Source organism: Cervus elaphus, chromosome 23, assembly GCF_910594005.1.
Source record: "Cervus elaphus chromosome 23, mCerEla1.1, whole genome shotgun sequence".
NCBI classification, from domain to species: Eukaryota; Metazoa; Chordata; class Mammalia; order Artiodactyla; family Cervidae; genus Cervus; species Cervus elaphus.
The window spans coordinates 34,985,303-35,010,016 of record NC_057837.1 but is presented as its reverse complement, the minus strand read 5'-3'; the positions used below and the strand labels follow the sequence as shown (position 1 = coordinate 35,010,016).

At 43.4% G+C, this 24,714-nt stretch overlaps 1 protein-coding gene across 3 annotated transcripts in view; it reads left to right on the top strand.

Moving 5' to 3' along the window:
* The window catches only part of SVIL (supervillin), a 255,470-nt gene that overhangs the window by 73,328 nt on the left and 157,428 nt on the right, over positions 1-24,714 (top strand). The window contains exon 1 of one of the 3 annotated variants that reach the window (XM_043884804.1): positions 15,743-16,287. The exons of the other annotated variants lie outside the window; for them this stretch is intronic. The gene's annotated coding sequence lies outside the window, so the exon portion shown is untranslated. Of the gene's footprint in view, positions 1-15,742; positions 16,288-24,714 lie in introns of those variants that run through there. 3 annotated transcript variants of the gene reach the window in all.

Below are 24,714 nucleotides of genomic sequence, written 5' to 3'. Positions count from 1 at the left end.
CTGATGAGCCACACTCTGGGGGAAGTTGCTCCTGGATCATTCCCTGCTTGGCTGAAACGCCAAGCGCTGGTAGGGTTTGAGGTCATCTCTTCCATGGGGCCAACTCTTATGGGTGTGAGTCCTATATCTGGGACATTGCCCATTGTAGGTAGAGGTGGGGCAGGAGGGTGGTGCTGGGCTGGAGTCCAGAGGAGGGTCCTCTGATGATTTTGATTTTCTTTTATTATTTTGATTGGGAGAAAGCTGAGAGAAGGACTTTATTGACATGATTTTTTTGAAGTTTAGGTTGAATTGTTTAAAAGATTTTTATTTGAGCTGGAGAAGGTGTGGAGAAAAGGGAACCCTCCAACACTGTTGGTGGGAATGTAAATCAGTACAGTCACTTTGGAAAGCAGTGTGAAAGTTCCTTAAAAAACTAAAAATAGAGCAACAGCAAGAGCTACTATATGACTGAACACTCCAATTTCTGGGCATATATCTGGAAAAGACAAAAACTCTCCTGTGAAAAGATACATGCATCCCATTGTTCATAGCAGCACTATTTACGATTTGCCAAGACATGAAAACATCCTAAATGTTCATCGACACATGAGTGGATAAAGAAGATATGGTACATATATACAACAGAATATTACTCTGCCATAAAAAAGAATGAAATATTGCTATTTGCAGCAACATGGATGGCTCTAGAGAATATCATATTAAGTGAAGTAAGTCAGAGAAAGACAAGTATCATATGATATCACTTATGTGTGGAATCTAAAAAAAATGATACAAAGGAACTTATTTGCAAAGAGAAATAGACTCACAGACATAAAAAACAAACTTATGGTTACCGAAGGGGAAAAGGGGGTGGGATAAATTGCGAATTAGAGATTAACAGGTACAAACTACTATATGTAAAATAGATAACCAACAAGGCTATACTGTATAGCACAGGAAACTATATTCAATATCTTATAATAACCTATAATGGAAAAGAATCTGAAAAGGGATAAATATATATATATATATATATGTATAACTGAATCACTTTGCTGTAACCAGAAACTAACCTAACATGGTAAATCAACTATACTTCAATAAAAAATTAAGAAAGTTAAAAACAAATAATCTTCATTTGAAATCAGATTAAAAAGAAAAGACATCCTACAAGCTTTTGTTAATAGAGGCCATGTAGGTCTTTTTAGAGCAAAGTCCTGGCTGTTCCTACATCACTGCCTCACGGCTCTTCAGACATCAGTGGATCCCAACTTTGGGGCTCCCAAGACTACAGCCGATCCTGAAGTGAGGTGGAGGGAATAGGGTGATTTTCTCAAAAGGTGCACCTAGGAATGTCTGAGTTTGGTACAGTTTTATAAGCCTATTTATAGGAATGCCACATGGGCAGCTGGCCTTTTGAGGGTGAAGAATGAGTGTATTTCCAGGCAGGTCATCCTTGTACACAAATCACTAGAGCTAGAAAGCCTCAAAGGTGTATGAACCATGGACCTTACTATTTGCATCAGTGCATTCTTTCCCCAATGCTGCTTTATTCATGTAGATTGTGTGAAAGCAACTGTTTAAGACACATGGTCCTTCAAGTAACAAACTTGAGAACTTGAACTACTCCTTAGGCTGTTAAGCACTTTGGATGTTTTGGGCAAACATCATGTCTTGAGACCATGATTAAAGACTGTGCATTTTGGATGAGCCCCAAGTGGTGTTTGTTTTCTTTTTTATAAGGAGTGTGTGTGTGTGCGCACGTGCACAGCCCTGCACACTTTGGTAAGTTGGATTTTGAAAGTTGTATCTGACCTCTCTCAGCTCACATTTCTGCCTTTTCTTATATGGAATGTAAGTGGCTGATCATAAAACCTTAGTTTTAAAACCCAGTGTTTCCTAACTGGTTTGATGTGATATGAGAAAATACGCTGGTCTTTCAAGCTCTGCTAAAAGCCTTCTTGTAAGGACTTTTTCCTTGTAAGTGTGGTTTGAAAACTTATTTTGATGTGGCTATTGTTGTTTGGTTGTATTTCCTTGTGCATGTAGAGGGCGTGTGGTTTCAGGATTTTGAGGGAAGAATTTTTCAGGGTTACTTTCATGAAAACAATCTTCTTCTGAAAGAAGCATCTTTGTTCTCAAGCACAGATCCACAGGGTTTTTAATTATTATGAGAAATCACTATCAGGAGTTTGCCCTACTTGAGGAAATCACCAGCTTCAAAGAAACCATGAGTCCAGAATCTTTTTTTTTTTCCAGCTGTCCTCTGCCCTGGGTTTAGAGAGCTCTGCTAACTTCTACTTATGGGACAATAAGAGTCTGGTTATCTGGAAGGAATCATTTGAACCTTAACCTGTCATTTTGCCTACAAGGCCGGGCTAAAGGGCACTGTGATTATCTTGATCTTAAAAGAGCAAGAGAAGCCGGTCAAAAGAGAAAGTCTTGGTGTGCCCTGCTCACCGCGGCCCCTGAGAGCAGTCTGCCCTGGTCCCTCATCATGCTCAGGTCTCAAGGTTAGTGTCCAGGTGTCTTGTAATCGTTTGCAGGGGACCGGACTGTATTTAGCAGGTGCTACTGATAGCATTTCAGATCCATCCATGGAGGAAAACTGATTCCATTTTCTCTGCGCAAGGGTGGGTCTGTGCAAATAACTTTGTTTCTCAAAATCGTCTTGTTTGCCTTGGGCCGCAGCCAGACCTCTCATGTGGGTGGTGTGTGCTGTGTCACAGACCTCAGCCCGGGAGACTGAACTTTGCTTTGTCCATCAGACTGGGGAGGTGGGGTGTGTATGAGGCCAGCGGCTGGCCCTTGGGAGACTCCAGGGCCTAAAAAAAAAGGGGGGGGGGGATGTTCCTGAACCTGTGTAGACAGAGCCTTTGGGCAGATTTCTCTGAGGTTTGGGACTCTAGGTAACAGGAAGAGAGGAGAAGCCAGGTAAGGACTTCTGGATTTTCTGAGATTACTCCTTTTGGCTGCATTTTAGAAGCCTCGTAGGGGCCTTGTGCTCTTTTCTTGGTGGGGTTGGGGGGGTGGTGTGTGTGTATGTTTGTATATGTTTGGTGAGGGGAGTGGGCTCTGCTTTTTGAATGTTGATAATGTACTTAGCTTTGGGCATTTTAGCTAACAATGCCACTAGTTTGACTGTTTAAGTAAAAACTAGGGTTCTTTAAAAAAAAAAAAACAAAAAAAACTGCTGTCCTACTACCAAAAACCTAGTACTGTCTGGCTCTCTCTGCAGGAAAAATAAACAAGCCCATAAATATCCTTCAGGCATCATTCTTTGTGATCTTTTATTCAATCCAATTTATGATGAATGTCTTATTTCAAATAAAATTTACCGTCAAGTAGGAAACAGTAACTGTGGAAGAATATAAATACACTTTTGGACTTCTCTGTACCTTACCTGGTCCCAGACACACACAAACATACACAGAGACATATATACACCAAGACAGAGACACACACATGCCCTCATAGACACAAAGACATGCATGCACACAGACATATATACACCCTACTTATATTCTGACTTAAAAACAGTAGGTAGCAAGCGTCTTGAAGGGCAAACAGAAGGTACAATATAATCAAGTAAGCGGCTGAATCGAAATTGGAACAAGTCTGGACTTTTCACTTTCATTTGGATACTATTACTAACTCTCTCTGCCGGGTTTAGGCTTTTCAAACATTCTTTGGCCCTGGGAGGGAGTTGTATAACCATAAAACTGGAGAATCCTGGCCCTAGAATAAATGTTCCTTTAAAAACCCCAAGGACAGAAAATTGAACACAGCTGTGTAAGAGAAAAAGTGAGGGGAGGGGGGGGAAAGAAAGTGGAGTGATGGTTCAGGGCTGCGGGCGCCCTGACCAAGTTTCCCAGGGTGTTGGGGCTGTGGTTTCTGGGTGGAAGCTGGGAGCTCCAGTGTTCTTTCTGAAAGTTTCAGGACAAGGTCAGGACCTTCCTTCAGCGAGGTAGATTCCTGTGATGTGGTGCAGAGTACATCCTGGTTAGTGGCCTTTCTTGTCCTGGCCATAGTCTTTTGTTTTCCCTGGAGACCATTAGAGTTTCCAGTCACTTGCTGAGAAGCCATTATTCTGCAAACCTCCCAGTTTCTACTTAAAATTAAACCTCAGAGCCTAAGCAGTTGACACTTGGAATTAGAAGATAAGAGTTTTGAGCCCCAGGTTGCAGCTCCTCTGGCCCCTCAGTCACAGAATTTTCCAAACAATGAGGAGACTTCCAGCATGTGCCCTTGGGAGGAACACCATGCTGTCCTCTCTGATGTTTGCTGGGTGGGTCCCCTTGTTTGGTTTGTAGCCCCCAGGAAGCCATGGCTGTGGACCCCAGCCTCTGTGCAGCCTGGGATTAATCACTTAGCTCTTTGTCAGACCGTGTAATGATGATTCATGCATCTTCCTCTACAAGATTAGATTACTGTAATTTTCATATCCTGGACTGCCCACTGGGGATTTGAATTAATACTTGTTGGTATAGAAAGCAGGATCGTGTTTCTAGGGAGAAAAAGGCCAAGCTTGCCCACTTGGCCATCAGCAGAAAATATTTAGGGAGGGCCCAGTTAGGAGTGTGACTCGGTGGGGAAAGCGGTCCTGTCTTAAGGGCTCACCATGCAATTAGCTTACAAAAAGGCCTGCAAGCCAGGCCTCCCGGTGCGGGGAGTCCAGGTGCCATGGATTTGCATAAGTGATGCTAAAAGATCAGAATGCACTGAGGCCTTTGCCAGGAAGCCCTGCAGGGAAATCAGCCCTCATCTAATAAGGAAACTCTTCCCCAAAGATTTTGGTATGTGGAAAGGAGGTGAACTAATTCAGGCTTGTGAAACTATCTTGTTGAAGCGAGCAGGACTGTGATCACAGACTAGGGACTGCGGGGGGAGCAGTGAGGGGTAACGAAAAAACTTTTTTACTTTTAAAAAAAACTCTGTCTGGTACTTTCCCTGTAAAATAGATATTATTCATCCCTTTCCTCCAACAAACATTTATTGAGCTTTTACTGTGTCTTGAAAGTGAAAGTCACTCAGTCATGTCCAACTTTTTGCGACCCCATGAACTAGTCCATGGAATTCTCCAGGCCAGAATACTGGAGTGGGTAGCCTTTCCCTTTCCAGGGGATCTTCCCAACCCAGGGATTTAACCCAGGTCTCCCGCATTGCAGGAGGATTCTTTACCAGCTAGGTACTGTTTGTTTTCATACTGTTCATGGTGTTCTCAAGGCAAGAATACTGAAGTGGCTTGCCATTCAGTTGGTGATGGCAGAGAAGCCTGGTGTGTTGCAGTCCATGGGGTCACAAAGTGTCAGACATGACTGAGTGACTGAAGTGAGTGAGGCACTGTTCTGGGTTACCAGAAATGAAATCATCTACACAACAGACAAAAATCTTTGTCCTGGTGGAATTCACATTCCCTGGGCACCAAGGTGGGAATGTGGGCCATGCTAAGGACTTGGGAGAACCTGGAAAGTCAAGTGGCTCAGTCGTGTCCGAATCTCTGCGACCCCATGGACCAGGCTTCTCCATCCATGGGATTTTCCAGGCAAGAATACTGGAGTGGGTTGCCATTTCTTTCTCCAGGAGATCTTCCTGACCCAGGGATTGAACCCGGGTCTCCTGCATTGTAGGCAGACACTTTACAGTCTGAGTCACCAGGGAAGTCCTGGGAAGAACCTGGAAGAACTCCTAAATAAGCATCATCCTTTGAGGATGTATCTGCCAACATGTTTCTCTTCTCTTCGCTCTGATGCAGTGTGTGTGTTCCATCCCACAGATGAGGTTACCAGACATTTCTAATAGAGCCTCTGAGGGGAGTTTTCTCCATGGATGCTACTAAGGAGTCCACGCTGGTATAACAAGTCCAGCAGATGACTTTGAGGTCTTTGAAGGGATTGTCTGCTCTAGACCGAGTGAGTCCCTGTTTGAAGGAGCTGAGGTGTGATCCAGGGTTTTTATCTTTATTTCCTGTCTTGCTGTCTCATAAATACTTCTCACTCTGGAACGCCTGGTGCTCACCCACTTGATCTCTTCTTGGATCCCTTTCCACTATCTATATTATACTCCTCTTTCTCATAATTCCCTCCACTTTTCTCTGATGACTAAGAGACAGTGCTTTGCCTCAGTCACAGAACCAAACCGGACCTTGGAGTCAACCTAGACCAGCACTTCTCTGGCCTCCGGACTGAGACCAAGTTGTCACCTGAGGCTGTGAAATGAGAACGATCAGAAAGTAAACTCTGTTTCAGAACTTAATCAGTGGATCTCCATATCATTCCCTTGTTTTCTTTTCTTGAAACTTTTTGGTTTTTAGCATCGTCCACCTACCCCAGAAATTCCTCCTCCTGAACTCACATGCACCCCCAACCCCCACCCAGCCCTGCCCCGATGTTGCCTACTCGGTGGACCCCACACTCCAACCCTGTTCTCCCACACTTAGACATCCAGACAGGGCCCTCCTCAGTGCCGTCACCCCAGCCCCCAAATCAACCGTGTCTGCATTATCCTTAGTGTAGGAAGTTACCACCACTGTGCTGCCAGGATGTCCAGCGGGAGCCACAGACACACTTGAAGCTACAATGCATAGTGGTTCAGCTTTATAGAATTATTGTACTGTGGTTCCACTTTATTACAGGTTTATTAGGCTTCTGTGGGTTGGCCGAAGTGTGCAGCCATCACTTAGAGTTGTGTTTCTGGAGCAGAAGGAGAATGGTCTTGATGACGGAAACCCGGTGGTGGGCAGAGCGTATGCACTGTGCCCCCTCCTCGGGCTGTGTGGGGTCTCGGGGTGTGCAGAGGCTGGGGGACGTGGTTACAGAGTGAGCAGCCCCGTTCTTTGTGTCCTCGGAGTATCTCTGGGGCCTGGATGTTGCTCCCGGTTCTCCTCTGTAACCCGGTGCAGAGATGGACTCTTACACAGCATCCCAAGGAGGACCACAGGGACGTCGTGTTTTCATGCAGAAGTCAGGGCCATCCATTCTGTCTTGTTGTTTGGAGTTAGCCAAGGAAACCCCCTTCTTTTTTTGATTTTTGATTTTGTATTGGGATATAGCCGATTAACAATCAGTGAAGGGGCTCAGCCATACATACACATGTATCCATTCTTCCCCAAACTCCCATCCAGGCTGCCCCATAACATTAAGCACAGTTCCCTGTGCTGTACTGTAGGTCCTTGTTGGTTATCTGTTTTAAATATGTGGTGTGTTCATGTCCATCCCAAACTCCCTAACTATCCCTTCCCCACATCCCTCCCACTGGCGACCATAAGTTTGTTCTCTAAGTCTGTGAGTCTCTTTCTGTTTTGTCGGTAGGTTCATCTGTTTCTTTCTTTTTAGACTTCACGTATAAAGGATGTCTTACGATATTTCTCAAGGGAACCCCTTTTGGTACTACGTTTTGTGTTGTCGGCCCCCTCATGGAAGGGAAAGAGCCTCTGGGTCTTCTCCCGTGTACAGGCGCCTCCCTGCACTGCTGTATCGTATTCCTCTGAGCCAGTGTCCTCCGATTACTGCATTTCTGCCATGCGATGAATCGACAGCAATCCCATACTTTTCAATCTATAGCAGCCAAAATAGAGTAGGTCACACTCTGTACATCTCCGATTACTCTCAAGACTCTGAGTGCGGTGTCCAGGAATGCAATGCTGGTCCAGCCCTGTGAGAGGCTGTGTGCCCGCAGCCAGGACTCATAAAACACGGGCCAGGCCTCCCCCTCTCTCCCAGCAAACTCACATTTCATCTGGACCATGAGGCCAGCCGTTCTGCTCCTGCTGTGCGTTGCTCCACACCCATTGCTCTTGAAGCTGCAGCCTGGGAGAGAGGGCTTGGCTTGCTCATCTGGTGTTCCAAGCCAGTGACCTACACATGACCTTGGAGCTCGAAATATTGTCCTCCAAACCAGTGAAGCTCTCCCTAAGCTTTGAGAGGGAGACAGACAGACAGACATTGATTGATTGATTGATTTAGACTAACTGGGAGAGGGTGCTTTATTGGTTGAAAAATACTGTTAACCACACACACACAAAAAAAACCCTTTTTGCTTTTTAAAAATCTACCCACAGTAAAAATTTATTTGTCCATGGTCCAGGCAGCCCAAGCTCAGAGTCATGGGGGTGTATTAGTGTAGGTGTTACAAGATGATGGGGTTTGTTTTGGTCTTTACTCACAGATGTCGAAATCCCAAGTTTATGGAGAAAAAGAAAGTGATTCCAAGTCTAGTTCCCAAGTTATATGGAGAAAAAGAAAGTGATTCCAAGGCTGGACCCATCATAGCAGAAATGAGGACAGACTTCAGACCCTGGTGCTTACGTTCTCAACCCCTGGAAAGGCGCGGCTTAAATACTTCTCTTGATTGCTCAAGTTCATCGCCATTTAGAAAGCGGAACTTTGCAGAAGGCAGGAGCAGTCAGGCGGAGAACTTTGTTTTACTTTCTGCGCAATGACAGTTCTGGCTGAAATTCTGACATCCTCCTCTCTTCAGAAATAGGCGCTTCATAGAGGGAAAACTGGACAGTGAGGCTTCTGCCCAAAAGCCTATGAGCTGGCTCCACCTCCTTCATTCCCTGCTTATACAGTGAGGAGCCACTTTGTCACTGTTGTCACTTTCTATCTCCAGAGGGGTAGTCAGTATCGATTGGTTACTCCTGGAAAAAAAAGAGGAGCATGTCACTGAATTAAAATTAGAAAGAGACCTAAAGGCATGTCACAGACATTTATTATGTGTAGGGAGTGATGGACACTGCTGGATTCCATGGATGCAGAGACAGATGGGGCCCCTGCCCTTTGGACACGAGCAGTCTAGAGGCTAGAATTCACAGAGCATGTTAGGACGGGCTCATCGAGAAGTAGAGTCAGCTGAGCCTTAAAGGATAATGAGGGATTTTCTAAGTGACAAGGGAGGGAAGGAATTCTGAGACCAGCCTGTGTGGTTGGTCTCAACCACATCAGCAACCCCAGTCAATGTGGTTTCTGGTGGTCACCTCTGGGGTGGAGGGGTGCTGGGACGTAGGACTGAAGAGATAGGAGGGGCCGAGTCACAGTAGGGACTTTGGAATTACCCAGCAGGCCAGCCACCCTCAACCCCCTGTTTGTCACCAGCACATGGATGTTGTATGCATGTGTCACAGGATCCTGGATATATCCAAACGTGAAGTTGGTCATGAACAAGACATGACAACCTTTTCGAATCACACAGCTGTCAGCCACACATCCGTCACCGTAAGTCACTGCAGATCGTGGTCCACGAGATCATCTCTGTTGTTGATGTTCAGTCGCTCAGTTGTGTCCCACTCTTTGCAACCCCATGGACTGCAGCATGCCAGGCTTCCCTGTCGTTCACCATCTTCCTGAGTTTGCTCAAACTCATGTTCTGTGAGTTGGTGATGCCATCCAACCATCTCATCATCTGTCACTCCTTTTCTTCTTGCCCTCAATCTTTCCCCCCTTCAGGGTCTTTTCCAATGAGTAGGCTCTTCGCCATTGGGTGGCCAAAGGATTGGAGCTTCAGCTTCAGCCTCAGTCCTTCCAGTGAATATTCAGGGTTGATTTCCTTTAGAATGGACTGGTTTGACCTCTTTGCTCTCCAAGGGACTCTTGTGAGTCAAGTGCAATTGCCCCAGGATTCATGTGTAACCTGATCCCTTTCCCCTCTTCCTGATGAATATCTACAGGAGGGTGAAAGTGAGTCTTTTGTGGGGACATGCTCACATTTACTCTTCAAGAACCTCAAATTCACAGAGCTTGTCACATGAGCCTCCATCTAGGAGAAGTAACTGGCTGCCCAGGGAGACACCACAAGCCCATTCCATGCTGAGAACTGCTGGTGGGGCGAGTTGGGAGATTCCCCCCAGAGTGATGCAGTCAGTCAGGCTGCTTGATACACATTCTGGAAGGAGCGGAGAGGATGAGTTTGAGGAGGGAAATGCAGCTGGAGGCTCTTGCAGTAGTTCTGACGAGAGGCAGCTGAGAGAAGGGGTGAGGAAGTAGAAAGCAGGGAGGAAGGCTGAGCTCCAGGCAGCAGGATGTGGTCCTGGCTGGAAGGAAGGGTGTGAGGCTGTGATCAGCCAGCAAAGCAGGGGCCAGGGTCACGATGGGAGGGGAGGAGCATAGCATCATTTGTCTCCTGTCTCATATCCTGGTTTTCTGAACTCCCGGGGATCAGCACCATTCGGAATTCTGCTGAGGGGGTTACAGAACTCACTCTGGGAGAAGCAGAGATTTGGTGGCTGTGGAAGTGGGCAGAGGATGTCAGACTATATAGAGGCCAGGTCCACCAGGAGGGCCCATGGTTGGGGGAGCAGCTCCCGGGATATGGAGGGAGCTGGAATCCCATTGTAAACCTGACTGGGGTCGGGTGGGAGAGGAGACAGTGGTTGTGGAAGATGAGTGATGACGAAGGGAGAAATAAGGTGTGCACCGGCTTGAAGGTAGAGGTGGGCAGGAGGAACTTGGGGGGCTGGAGATAAGAGAGGGAGGAGCATGGATATTCCTGGGCTCGGGAAGCCCTCGTTCAGTGAACTGAAGACAAGCTTCATCTTATACCTGCATTACGCGGCTTCCCCAGAGCTCATCTTTCTAACACAAAAGTCCAGCACAAATTAGTTTGGCTCTCAGGAGGGTCATTCAGGGCGTTTGGATCTAAGTTTAACGTTCTGGCATCTGAGAGGATAAAGAGCACTGAATGACCCTCAGACGTCCTGTCCCACCATGCAGAAGGCTAGATTTTGATCTTGTCCTTTTATTTTCAAGAATGATACCTCCAAGACTATAGAACTCTTGACTCTAAAAACCTATTTTTCTGTGTTTGTAGTGGGATGAAATTTTGAGATGGCCAGGTCTCCTCCCTCTCTGAATAGTTTTCTTGTTTCTCAGTGGTTGACCAGGTTTTGAAAATCATGTTGAGCAGTGGATTGAACTGCTGAAAATGAAGGGGAGGGATCCTGTTGTTTATTAGATAGGCCCCAGGAATTAGAGATGCTCTTTCCAGTATCCAGACAACCTGCTATATAAACATGCTCAGTTGGAAAGCAATGCTTTCCATTTCTTCTTCTGTATGAAATATTTTACTTAGGACTATGACTTTCCATCTTGTAAGGGAAAAGAAATGTTTCCAATTTGAATTTCTTAGGGTGGCATTGATGACAGGCAAATCCACTTAGATTTACTCAGAGTACAATTATGGTCAGTAACCCAGTTACAAATGGGTTGCATTTGGAAGTTTCATTTGAAGTAGATTTTTAAAAGATGTTTAGACTTTTAATTTTGAGATAATAGATTCAGATGTGCTTGTAAGAATTACTACAGAGAGAGTGAGTGCTGTGTACTTTTGACCCATTCAGCCCCAGTGGTAACTAAAATACCATTATCGCCAGGGTACTGGGTTTGATGCAGTTGGTAGAACAGGGGAAGAACTGTCCTTGCTGCTGTTACAGCCCTGTCACCCCAGCCCTAGCCTCTGCTACGTCCTCCACGTCTGCACAGTTATCTTTCAGGGAATGTTGTAGAAGTGCAACCCACAGCATCTAAACTTTGGGGATCAGCATTCTTTCTCTCAGCACAGTTCCCTGGACATTCTTCCAGGTTGCTGCAGGTATCAGTAGATTGTTCCATTTTATTTCTGAGCAGACTTCCATGGTATGGCCACACCAAGTTTTTATTTAGCTGTTCATCCATCAAAGACATCTTGCTCATTTTCAGGTTTTGTCTATTGTGAATAAAGCTACTAGGAACATTTGTATTCAGGATTTTTATGAAAATAAGTTTCCATTTCTCTGGAATAGATGTTCAGGAGTGCAGTTCCCGGGCCATGTGGTAGTTTGGTTTGGCAGGTTTAGTTTTTGAAGAAACTGCCAAACTGTTTCCCAGAGTAGCTGCACCATTTTATTTCCCCACCAGTGATGTGTGGTTGAGTTTCTCCTTGCCAGTGTAGTCAGTTTTTTTTTTTTTAATGTTTGCCATTCTGATAGGTGTGTAAGGATATCTCATTGTTTTAATTTGCATTTCTTGAATGGCTAATGGCGTTGAACATCTTTTTATGTTCAACGTGAAATTTGCCATCTGTCTTTCATCATCTTTGGTGAAATGCCTCATTGTATCTTTTGCCCATTTTTTAATTGGACTGATTGGGGTTTTTTCTTTTCTTTCTTTTCTTTTTTCTTGCTATTGATTTTGAGAGTTCTTCCTGTGTTCTTTATAGCTGTCCTTTTTCGGATATGTAACCACAAATATTTTCTCCCATTCCCTAGCATGTCTTTTCATCCTCTTAATGTGATCTTCTGAAAAAGCGGAGATTTTGCATTGTGATGAATCTAACCCATTATTTTTCCCTTTTATGAGTTGTGTTTTTTTTAAAACTTTGGTTTATATTCTTTTTAAAAAATGTATTTATTTTAATTTTGGCTGCTCTTGGCCTTTGTTTCCGCACGTGGGCTTTCTCTAGTTGCAGTGAGCCAGAACTGCTTTCTAGGTGTGGTGCTCTGGCTTCCCATTGTGGTGGCTTCTCTTGTTGCAGAGCATGGGCTCTAGAGCATGGACTCTTAATTGTGGCACATGGGCTTAGTTGCCCTGAAGCACGTTGGATCTTACTGGACCAGGGATCGAACCTGTGTTCCCCTGCATTGGCAGGTCAATTCTTAACCACTGGACCACCAGGGAAGTCCAGGTCTAAGACACTGAGTGCTTTTGGTGTTGAGAACAAGAACTCATCTAGGTCCTGAAGGCTTTTCTCCTGTTTTTTTCCCTGCCTAAAAGTAACATAGTTTTATATTTTACACTCCATGCTTCACTTTGGCTAATTTTTATATAAGGTGTGAAGATTAGATGTAAGAGTTTTTTTGTTTGTTTATTTTGGTCTATGTCTGTCCATTTGCTCCAGAACCATTTGTTGAAATGGTGTCTTATGTCAAAAATTAGTTATATTTGTGTGGTCCATTTCAGGATTCTTTATTCTAATCTATTATTATAGCTTTTTAGTAAGGCTTAATATGGGATAGATTACTCTCATTTTATTCTTTTTTTTTCAAGATTGTTTTAGCTACACTAAGGTCTGCCTCTCTTCCTATAAATTTGAGAATAAGCTTATCTTTTTCTACCAAAAATTCTCCCTGGCATGTTGATAGGGATCGCATTAAATCTAGAGATCATTTTAGGGGAGAACTGACATCTTGACTATGTTGACTCTTCCAACCCATGAACAGAGTATATGTGTATTTGTTTATTAAGGTCTCCTTGGTTATATTTTATCAGCATTTTAAAATTTTCAGCATGCAGAATCTGTATATGTTAAGTTTGTATCAAGTTATTTTTGTCATGATTGTAAAAGCATTGTGTTTTAATTTTGGTTTCCACATGTTCACTATTATTATAAAATAGTTTCCATAGAATGTAGTTTCTCTTAAGACCAATGTCATGTAGTCATAGTTTTTAGATTAGCCCACAAAAGCCAGATTAAAAGTCATGCTAAAGCTGATATAATGAAATTACTAGTGTTAGGTAATCAAAATAGGGAAAGGGAGTCCAAAATGGCGGTGGCTAAAAGCCCTGGAAGGGAAAAGCCCGCGAAAATAGAGCAAAGGAAGGTCCGAGGCCCGGAGTGAGGACCTCAGGTAAAACAAACAGCACTCCTGGCTGGCCCAATGTACATAGGACAGGCCCAGGGACAGAGAAACATATAAAAAGAGGAGCCAAAGCTAGCTTGCTCGCTCTTTCTCCTGCACGCTGGGGCGCTCTTCTCTTCGCCTCTTTGGGTCGATGTGCCCTCACGCCTCGAGGATGGGTTTTCCTGCTATCTTCTAAATAAAACAGAGCTGTAACACTGATTTGTCTAAGAGCTATAACATGGTCTGTCCAAGACCCGAGAGCTGTGACACGCCGAGGGCTTTAATGTCCGTCACTCCAAATCTTTGTTGTGACGAGACAAAAACCGAGGAGCATACACTCGCCTGACACTAGTAAGAATGATAGACTACCATATGGTTATTATAATTCTAGTATTAAATAATAGCAAATGAGAAATAATTATAAATATTATAAATAAATATTTTGGAGAGGTCTAAGTCTAGTTCTTATATTAATTTATAAAATGTGATATTTCACTTTTCTTCATGGGTGTACCATTAAATCTGCTGCCATGCATATCAGTTCTGATACTGTCATATTTTGGGAAAGAAGTGTGTATGATAAGAGTTTCCTAATTTCAGGATGCAGTCAGGAAAAAAAAAAAGAAAAAAGTATTTAAACACATTGCACAGGTAGAATTAACTGGACTTTGAACAAAGATAAAAAGCATGTAAAAAAGATGCTCTTGAGAAGAATTAATCTATTAGACTCCAATGCATTGAGCTAGGCCAATTCTGTTGCAGCAGAGAACAATAACCTCAGAGGCATCCAAAAGTTAGATGTTTATTTTGTGGGAGTGAATCTGTTTTGGGAAAAAAAGCCTGCATCATTGTGGTAGCAGTGATTCATTGTCTCCTCTCTTCTTAAAAGAAAGACCTCAGTAGTTTAGTTTCACCTAAGTTTTTATTTATTTTTACCCTGCTTGCTCCAGGAGGAGTTTAAAGCAGCATATATAAATATATAAAACAAAGTCAAATAGAATTTAGAAAGGGTAAAAAGCAAAATTAGTTGAAGGAAAAATTAAGTGAGGCCCCATGGGGATGGAGATTAGAAAGGAGTCATGCTGTGAAGCTTTGTTTGTCATCTTGAGGTGATTAAAAAAAATTTTTGGACAAAGCATCTTTAACCCTTGCGCAACACATTCACGAAGCCGGTGTTTAATCATTACAGCTGCCCAGGGTATCTGCCTTCTTCACCTGGCCACAAGACTGTTTAGAAAGAGGCATTGTCCTGCAGGGTTAATGACTAACTGGAATTCAGGTCCTGCTCTGGGAGCCTCTGCTGACTGGTGCCGCTGGAGGGTCAGAGAACTAGCAGCCAGCTGCCTGCCCCCAAGCAGCACAGAATTCTGAGTTCTATGCTTTATGCTGAAGTTAGAATGAACAATTAAGGCATTCTGTTAATCTTCCCAATGACAAGGACACCCACAGTTGTAAGTATTTTTATAAGCAGGGTTGTAATGTTAGTTTGAATACCTAAAAAAACATAAATAGCCTTTTAAGAAGTGGTCGTGCCGACAGTTCTTCCCCCCCCCCCCCCCCACCTTAGTTAGGTTTCTTCTGGTCTTTGAGTGAGTTGAACAACCTGAGCTCCATCTGAAGCGAGATCCATCCATTCAGAGCATGGTCTTTGGTTTTAAGACAAAACATTTGTGTTGTTTTAGAGAAATTACTTCCAGGGCAATTCTTTCTTCTGATGACTCATTTTCTATCGGAAATTTCTCTTTTTGGAAATGGGGAGAAACAGATGTCCGTACCACTTGTAAACTTGTAAAGAGATATATGCCTTTATAGCATATTGTTTATACATGTATGCGTATGTTACTTTCTGAATGTTGGTGTCTGAGCTTTATCAGTGCTTATGTGTTCTTTTATAATCCCAAGACTAGCATTAGAAAAGCATTTGCCTATTCAGTTCTGTATGGTTGTAGCCTGTTCAGGAGATGACTGTTGCATTTTTAGTTTCTCTGTAAAATAAGCTGAAAGACAATGTGACAATTCTTATTGCACTTGAGGTTGCCACTGGCCAGGCCTGTTGCAACAGCTGATGGGCCCCTCTGAGTTTCAGGAGCTATTTCTGGTAGATGAGCTGAGATCAAGGCTCTCCCAGTTCAGGCCATAAAAGGCCCGTCTCATGTGGAATTGCTCCACTGCTTCTGACAGCGTCCTTAGAGGCTGAAGTGTCCTCAGGTTTTACTTGGATTTACCCAGGAATGGATGGCCACACCAAGGCCAGCTTGCGGAAGTTCAGCATCAAGGACACCAAGGGACCGACAGCTTCAAAAAGAAGACACTTGTTGATAATATTTTGGCGATCTTTTTTCAGAGAAACTTTTGGGATGTAGCCTTCACCTGTTTTATTACATTTGGCACCCAAACGCCATTTGGAAAGCACCATTCTAAATTTATCCTCTTCTGAATCATCACTTCTGATAGATGCAGTTGCCTTGTTTGCGTTGCGGTATTTGATTTTGTACAGTGTTCCTTGGGCTAACTTTTGATATTTTGCTTTTTGTTTAGAATTTGAAAGTAGTATTCTTTGAAAGGAGACGCACAGAGAATACTTGAGGACAACCAAAGCTGAATAAGAGGATATAACGTGTTTTATTTTTTTAATTAGAAAAATAAGGAATTACAGTGTGATTTTTCCCCCCCTTTAACTTAAAGGAACAAGGATTGTACAGAAATTTGAAGTAAGTGACAACCCTTCCTATAAATCTAAATGCAGTTGTTTTTTTTTTTCTTCCTTAAGTATCATTTGTCTGAGCATGCTTCCGAAGGATTTGTAGATGTCAAACACTGGAATGTTCCTGCCAGTATGTGCTAGTCGTTGCATACTTCTGTAGGTACCCTTGGGCATGTTTTTTGGTTTTGGAATGATTGCATTTTTTTTTTTTATTAAAAGCAAAATAACTTACTTTATGGTTACAGAAAGCTTAATACTAACAATTCAGCCTACAGTCTAGAAGGTACTCCTGTCTAAACGTTAAGCACTTGAAGCCTTGGAATTAATAGCATATTCACAATACAAAGTACTTCAATCATTGTATCACATGTGTGGAGGTGGAGTTCAGAAGGTCAAGTTTTATTTCTTTCCTATTATTAATCCATGTGGAAATATTAGGTTGGCCAAAAAGTTCGGGTTTTCCCGTAACATCTTATGGAAAAACCCAAACGAACTTTGTGGCCAACCCAATATAAATCATCAGTGTTCCTTTTGTATGGTCTTTGTTTTGAGGGTTCTTTACCTTGGTCCTCTGATTCTTTAAGTTTAATTTATAGAACCTCTGATTTTTCAGGATTTATTTATTTATTTTTTAAATCTCACTCTAGTTTCTAGGTTTGGGGCTGTATTTCATTTTTTTTGTTCTCCAAGAAAATAATGCCATATTATTCTTGTAAAGCTCTAGAGACAACTGTGGTCTGTTTGTAATTTAGTTTGGTGATTTGCTTGTGCTGAAAAAAGGATGGTTTCTTTTTTTGTTTTTATTTCTTTATTTTAAAGATGGTTTCTTTATACTGTATCAGATGGACCAGTAGGGGCAGTAATTATTTTTATCAGGTGGAAAAACAGAATATTTATAGAGATGAGCCTCATCGGTGAACACTGCCATGGTTCTCAATCAGACTGAGTGCAACCCTGGGGGCTTTTGGAAATGCTTGGTTGTGATTCTGGTTTTTGTAATAACTATGGCTGGCGTTTGAGGGGATGTGGCCACAACTGTAAATGCCCTGTAATGGGGGAGAGTCCATGTGGTAAGGTAGAGCATGGCCCTGGCCAAAATGCTGGTGGTGTTCCTGCTGAGAAAATCTGCAGAGTATCAGTGATCCTCCCAATCCTGGGGCGAAGCAGCATGAGCTCGGCATATTGGGACTGCGTCTATTCATCAGCCCAGGAGGACTCTTGGGAAGCCAAGTAGTGGGTGTCCTGCCAGGAGTAATCATCTTTGTCTCTCCTCTGAGAAGGTGACACAGGTGGGCACAGAGAGGCGGCTTGCTCATCTTGTTTCCTCCTGGACAATTCTCGTCCTCCCCCAAGGAAATGCTAACTCTGGAGCCACAAGGACACTATTCCAAGCAGCATTCAGTCAAAGCGCCCAGCTCACGTCTCTTGCACTCAGGGCACACAGATAGCTCTGCTGGTACTTTTAGGACATCTTGTTTCTTGGTAACAAGAAACAAGTAAGATTTTTGAATTTCCATTCGGAATGAAAATCTTTGTCAACACCTAAGGTCATTTAAAACTTTACAGTTCAGAAACTATATCCATAGAAGAGGGCTGTTGGCTTTTGCAAGGATGTCCAAGAGAGCAGCAGTGTTCAGGGTCAGAGGCTGCATGGAAAGCTGTGGGAGCGACCACCGGAGGCAGCTCTTTGTTGCCAGGAGTATTAATACACTAATATGAGGGCTGCCCTGTGACCAGGCGAATTCCCCGACCTGGAACTTTCCTGCAGTTTTTCCCTCTAAGCCAGAAGCTGCATGGTCACTCTCCCTACAGGTCACCAAGACAGCTGAGTCAGTCTCTGAAAGGATGCTTCTGTCCCCACACCTCCTGGGCCTCCCTGCCCCTTCCCCTTACCTGGATCATGGTATCACCCTTTTGCCCCATGTCCTCTGCTGTCCTATCGATCTTCAGAATGACCTTGCTAAAGCAAGAGAAGTGACTGAGTGAGTGAGAGTCGCTCAGTCGTGTCCGACTCTTTGTGACCCCATGGACTAGCTTGCCAGGCTCCTCTGTCCATGGATTCTCCAGGCCAGATTACCAGAGTGGGTAGCCTTTCCCTTCTCCAGGGGTCTTCCCAACCCAGGGATCGAACTCTGGTCTCCCACCTTGCGGGCAGATTCTTTACCATCTGAGCTACCAGGGAAGCCAAACCAAGAGGAAAACAAAACCAAACTTTGCATAGTTTCCCACTGATTAAAGGCTAAAGCCCAGCTCCTCAGCCTCCCCTTCAGGGTCTTTCATGCCACTCTTTTTGCTGGGACCCCTCCCTGAAATATTCTGCCTTCCCCTGCTTGCCAGGGAAGTGATCTCAAAGGAGATTTTCCCAGAAGCCTCCTCTGACCTTCTGCCCCTGGGTTCTGGGGCCTTGACTTAAAGCCTGTGCTTTATCCCATGGGACCCTGACACTGTGTTCTGGGGCCCCCTTCCTCTGTAGGGGGTGCTCAATGAGGCACCTGGGTCCAGCACCCACTGCGCAGTGGCTGTTCCACAGATGTGAGCTGCTTGAATGCCTTGAAATGGCCTGTGGATTCTTTATATCAGAACTTAGCTGCATAAAATACTCTTGCCATTATTATTCACAACAGAAGTGGGTGTTCTGTGTTCTAAGTTCTGTTCCCCCCGCCCCCCCCATATCTAATAATGCAAGCAGAAAGACTCGTCCTCCTATTACAAGCCTGCTGGGGTTTCTGTATATGCTCTTTTTGCCAACACAGGAAATTAAGGTGCATGCGATGAAATCAGCCACTTCATTATTGGAGTTTTGCCGAAAATGAAGAAACTCTTCTTGTGGTGTGATTTGATTTAGGTGCTTTTTCTGAGCATTAAACTTCATCCCTAGGGTGAAGCATCTCGGGGTGGTTGGCCTCCAGAGGGAGGGGTACAGCAGCTGGATGTGGGTTCCAAAGGACCTCTGTCCCACTTTCTCACGGCCATACACTGATGCAGGAGGTTTTGAAAGAGGAGTGTATTTCACCTCGTTACTTGCTTATTCTCTTCTGAAAGTTGATCCTTTAATCCCAAGCAAGTTCATAACCCATTTATAACTGGCTTTTGTGTACACAGAGTCGAAGAAAGCGCTTTCCTGTTTGCTGTGGGTCATTGACTGGCCCATGTCCCAGCCCTGGGTTCATGTCAGCACGTGCTGTGTTGAGGGTTTCATCTCAGTATTGCACACCTGGGTACAGATCGCATGATTGAATGAGTGTTCCCCATCTTTAGTGAACTCATTCCCTACAGGGGCTCAGATGCAGACAGAACAGAGCCGTTATCCAAGGTGGCTGGAAGGGATGAACAAAAACAATATCATTACCGTTTGCCAGCCTTAAGGCCATGCTTTTTCCTTACATGACCTCGCTTAGGTTTTCCCAGGGCCCCTGAGATATAATACTATCATTATCTCTGTTCTACAGAGGAGAACTGAGGCTTAGGGCCAAAGGGCACGTATGGAGGGGTCAAGGTAGAACTGGATTGGAACCCAGAGCTATCTCACTTCAATGCCTACGTTCATAACCACCGCTTTAAGTCAGCGGGTCTCAAACTTGACTTAGCATCACCTGCACTTTTGTTAATGTGCAGGTCGTGATTGGGTAGGTCTGGGTGGGGAGAGAGTCAGCAAGCCAGCGCCCAGGTGATGCTCACTCCTCTGGTCTGAGGACCGACTTTGAGGAGCATGGTTGTAAATGTCTCTCAAGATGGAAGCAACCAGGTCAGGGGATTCGAAGGAGCCCGGGAAAAAGTGATTCAGTTCCTTGTGCCTTTCACACCCTCCCTCCCATGCTTTGCCTTCGTTGTTGCCATTATTTCTCTTATTTCCAATGTCTGTCTCCCTTTTTTCTGGCTCCTCCTTGAGTCCTGCATCCTAAATAAAGCTCATCCTGACCTCAGGCTCTCCCTCTCTGGCCCACCACCCACCCATCCCTCCACGCCCGTGACTCCCAGAAGCTCCTTCTCCCGCCCAGACCCACTCATCTCCCCGGTGCTCTGACCTCGCTGAGCTTTCCCTCTGAGCATCTCTGTCTCGGGATGCCACCTTGGATGTAGTAAGGTTGTGAGACACTGGGCATCCCTGGATGGCTGTGTGCTTGGGCCATCCTCTTGCCTTTGTTTTCTGAATCATTTGCACAGCTCATCTTCTGAGGGTCCACGTTAAGATAAAATTCTTGTGCTGCTTATTATACATTGAATTAATTGTACAACCTGTCCATTTCAGATGGAATATATTCATTTGCATTTCAGAGCTTATTGACTTGCTTCATTAGAGTTTATATCCTATATCACCTATATTGTTAGAATTATGCATAAGAAAGAAAAATTAGTTTCTCACTCAAAGGGCTTTTATAAATAATGTACCTATAATTTGGAGCTGTTTTTTTTTTCATTTATTTTTTTATTGAAGTAGCATTGGTTTATAATATTTTATGTTTCATGTGTACATTATTTTCCAACTTCTGTATACCCTACAGCATGCTCACCACCAAGAATTTTGCTTTCATCCATCACCATACCTATTTCATCCTGCCCGCTCCTCCCCATCTGGTAACCACTACTCTGTTCTTTGTATCTTTGCACCTATGTGTTTGTTTTTGTTTGGTTTGTTCATTTAGTTAGTTTTTTTATTCTCCCCATATGAGTGAAATCATATGGTATTTTTCTCCATCAGACTTATTTCACTAAGTGTAATACCCTCAAGGACCATCTGTGTCATCACATATGGCAAGATTTCTTTCCTTTTTTATGGCTGAGTAGTATTCCAGTATGTGTTTGCGTATCACATTTTTTTCCCTTTATTCATTGATGGGCACTTAGGTTGCTTCCATATCTTGGCTACCATGAATAATGCCAGGATGAACAGAAGGGTGCATATTTCTTTTCTAATTAGTGTTTTCATATTTTTTAGATAAATACCCAGAAGTGTGATAACTGGATCATATGGTAAATCTTACTTTTTGAGGAATCTCTATACTGCTTTGCATAGTGGTTGCACCAGTTCACATTCCCACCCAGTACATGAGGTGTTTTGGTTAATGAGAGGTCTCTTATTTCCTTCCAAATTCTCAATAATGTTCTGAGTATGGAAAGTAGACAGAACTCTTAGGTTCAGATATATATGGTCATTAAACAGAAATATAGTATGGATATTTTTATATTTTTAAGACTTCGAATGGTTTAAATATTTCAAGGCATGGTCTTTTCACAATTCTGAAAATTCTGTATTTAATTTTACCACATATAACCAAAATTTTAAAATAGACACATACTGTATTTGCACACATGTTACACACTCAACAATGAACAAGCCACTCCAGCCAAAACTCAAACAGGAAAGCAATTGATTTTCAGTAGTAGCTTAAAATATGTTGAATTAAGAAATCACTTATAAGAGAAAAAATAACTTCTGAAAGTTTTAGTCCTGTTTTTGTGTACAGATATTCTTAGAGAGTTTCTTAAATTGAAGGTGACATTTCAGCTTACCATGTGCTAGAATGGTCACCAAATTTCAGCTATATTCATTTAATTCTGCAATTCCTCTATTCATTTAACAGTGTGACAAAACCAAAAGACAGATGACATTCAAGTGTCTATCATTTGTTGACAGTATTGTGTTGGATACCTAATGTAGCTCATGACTCTATAGATTTGAATCAGATTAGGGCTTCCCTGGTGGCTCAGACTTGAAACAATCTGCCTGCAATACAGGAGACCTGGGTTCAATCTCTGGCTTGGGAAGGTCCCCTGGAGGAGGGCATGTCAACCCACTCCAGTGTTCTTGCCTGGATAATTCCCACGGACAGAGTAGCCTGGCGGGCTACAGTCTATGGGGTCACAAAGATTCAGACATAACAGCGACTAAGCATAGTACACAGAAGAAGAAAAGAATGGGGCAAGCCACTAAAAGGTAGACAGCTCTGCAAATTATGCTCATGGTCTTAATTTCCACCAGATGTTCATTTCAGGCACACACACATAATCCTTTGGCTTTACGATTTCATACATTTTTGATCGAACACGTTGAATATTTTACAGTTCCGTGACTGGATGACTATTGCCATGATGCGGGGGACCAGGGTGAGCAAGCCTCCTGTGAAGCTTGTTCCCCAGCACAGGAGCCTCCCAGGGAGATGGAATTTATTTATTTGGATTGGTATCTGTTCTTCCCTCCAGAGACTTCAGAGAGCTTGCAGGCAACTCATAGTTCTTAAATATTTAAATATTCCAAAGTGAGCTGCAGGACGAAGGTGCAAGGATTGGGGAATAAAATTGGCAGGGGGGTGGGGGGTGGAATATTGTGAAATCTACGATAGCAAACAAGCTGCTTGCTCTCCCCACCCTCGGGCTCCCTCCCAGAGCTCTCAGGAAACATTTTCCCTGCTCTGAGTGGAGAAGGAAAATCTCACATGGATATTGAAGATGTGTGACCCTGAGGAATGCTAGGGGCAATGGCAAAATTAAGTAGGGGCAGCCCTGATGTTGACTAATAACCGGCTATGTGACCTTGGGTACGTTCTTAACCTCCCTGGGCTTCATTTATTCAAATAAGCGCTGGATTAGAGGATTTCTAAAGCCCCTTCTTCTTATTTGGATTCTATAATCCTAAGATTTCAGAGCTTGAAAATATGTCAGCCTTCCCTGGAAAGGAAACCCTGCATCTAGAAGGTGGTGGTCCAAGATTTGGAAGAGCAGGAGAGGGTGAGAAATATCTTGAGGGAGATTCCATATGCATTTAAAGGGTCTTCTCCCTGTATTTGCTTCTCCTGAAATGTGCAGCCGATTTCTTCCTTCTCCATTGGTCTGATCACCATTCTTTGTCTTCAGTCCTTTCTTTCTGGAATTTTCTACCTTTTTTTTTTCCCCCCAGGTTAAGCTCTAGTTGTTTGTCTTGGCTTCATTTAAATACTGAAATTGGCTTTTCTCTAACTTGACGTAGTCTTACCCTCTTTAGGGCATTGCGTTTCTTCTGATATGAGACCCCAGAATGGTCACCAAGCCGAGTCTGGGAGGTTATGCCTGAGACCCAGTTTTCCTGGTCACAACAGGAGTAGGCTGGGCACTTTGTCTATTAGCAGTTATTTTCCAAGCACTTACTATGTGCCAGGGACTGGTTACAGGTGTTGGGAAAAGGACACTGAAAAAACAAAATCCCCGCCCTCATGGAGCTTACGTTCTAATGGACTCATCAAACTCCAGTTCCCTGAAGCTTTTCATCTTCAACCCTACATGTGTCCTTAAATATTTAAAAGATAGAATTTAAAACACTTCGTTCCTAGCCCAAAGGGGATGCTTTTTAGGTTTATTATCTGCCTACTGTTTGCATTTTCTTATTTTCTGCAATTCTCTCTTCCCTTAGGACTTATACTGTTAGAAAGTTCATAAGCTTTTTAAAAACTCTATTCTGTTTAGGCAAGTTTGGCTCCTCTTTCTCTCTCTACTTAAAAAAAAAAATTATTTATTTATTTGGCTGCATCAAGTAAGTCTTAGTTGCAGCTCACAGAATCTTTACTGCATCATGCAGGATCTTCCCTTGCCGCTCATGGAGTCTCTAGTTGCGAGCAGGCTCAGTTGCTCTGAGGCATGTGGGATCTTAGTTCCTCGACCAGGGATTGAACCCTCATACCCTGCATGGCAAGGTGGATTCTTCACTGCTGGACCACTAGGGAAGTCCCTCTCTCTACTTTTTTTTAACCTGTGTTCTCTGCATTGTCCTAAAGGACTATCTATAAAATATTGATTCATTGCTGAGACGAAGGTGAACATTGATATCATGCAACCAGGATGTTCTAGAAATAAGTCACTGAATCAGCTTTACTTCTTACTTTCAGACTTGTGTCTCTTGAATCTTTTTAGTACATTTAGAAAATAAAAATAAAAGTCATTTTACTTGAAGACTTTGAAGTGAGTTTAGATAGAGCTTGGGCATCACAGATGAACTGTGTAAGAATTGTAGTGTCTGACAGTAGAAACTTTGGAACCTGTAATCTCACTTTCTGTGCATTTTCCTTTCTAAGATTATTCATCTGGTCACCTCTACCATCAGGCAAAGCTGACTGTGTTACAAACTAGTGCATAAACTGCCTTTCTGTTCGCATTGTATGTGAGCACTGTTTTTACGTTACATTTTGCACAAATTGTAAAGCACATTCTTGTTTCATAGGGTTGTAAGCATTTCAACATTTGTGCTTCACAAGGTAATTATATCATTAAAAGTAAATTATCGCATAGGGCTTCCCAGGTGGTGCAGTGGGTAAAGAATCCGCCTGCCAATGCAGGAGGAACAAGAGATGTATGTTCGATTCCTGGGTCAGGAAGATCCCCTGGAGAAGGAAATGGCAACCTGCTCCAGTATTCTTGCCTGGAAGATTCCATGGACAGAGGAGCCTGGTGGGCTATAGTCCATGGG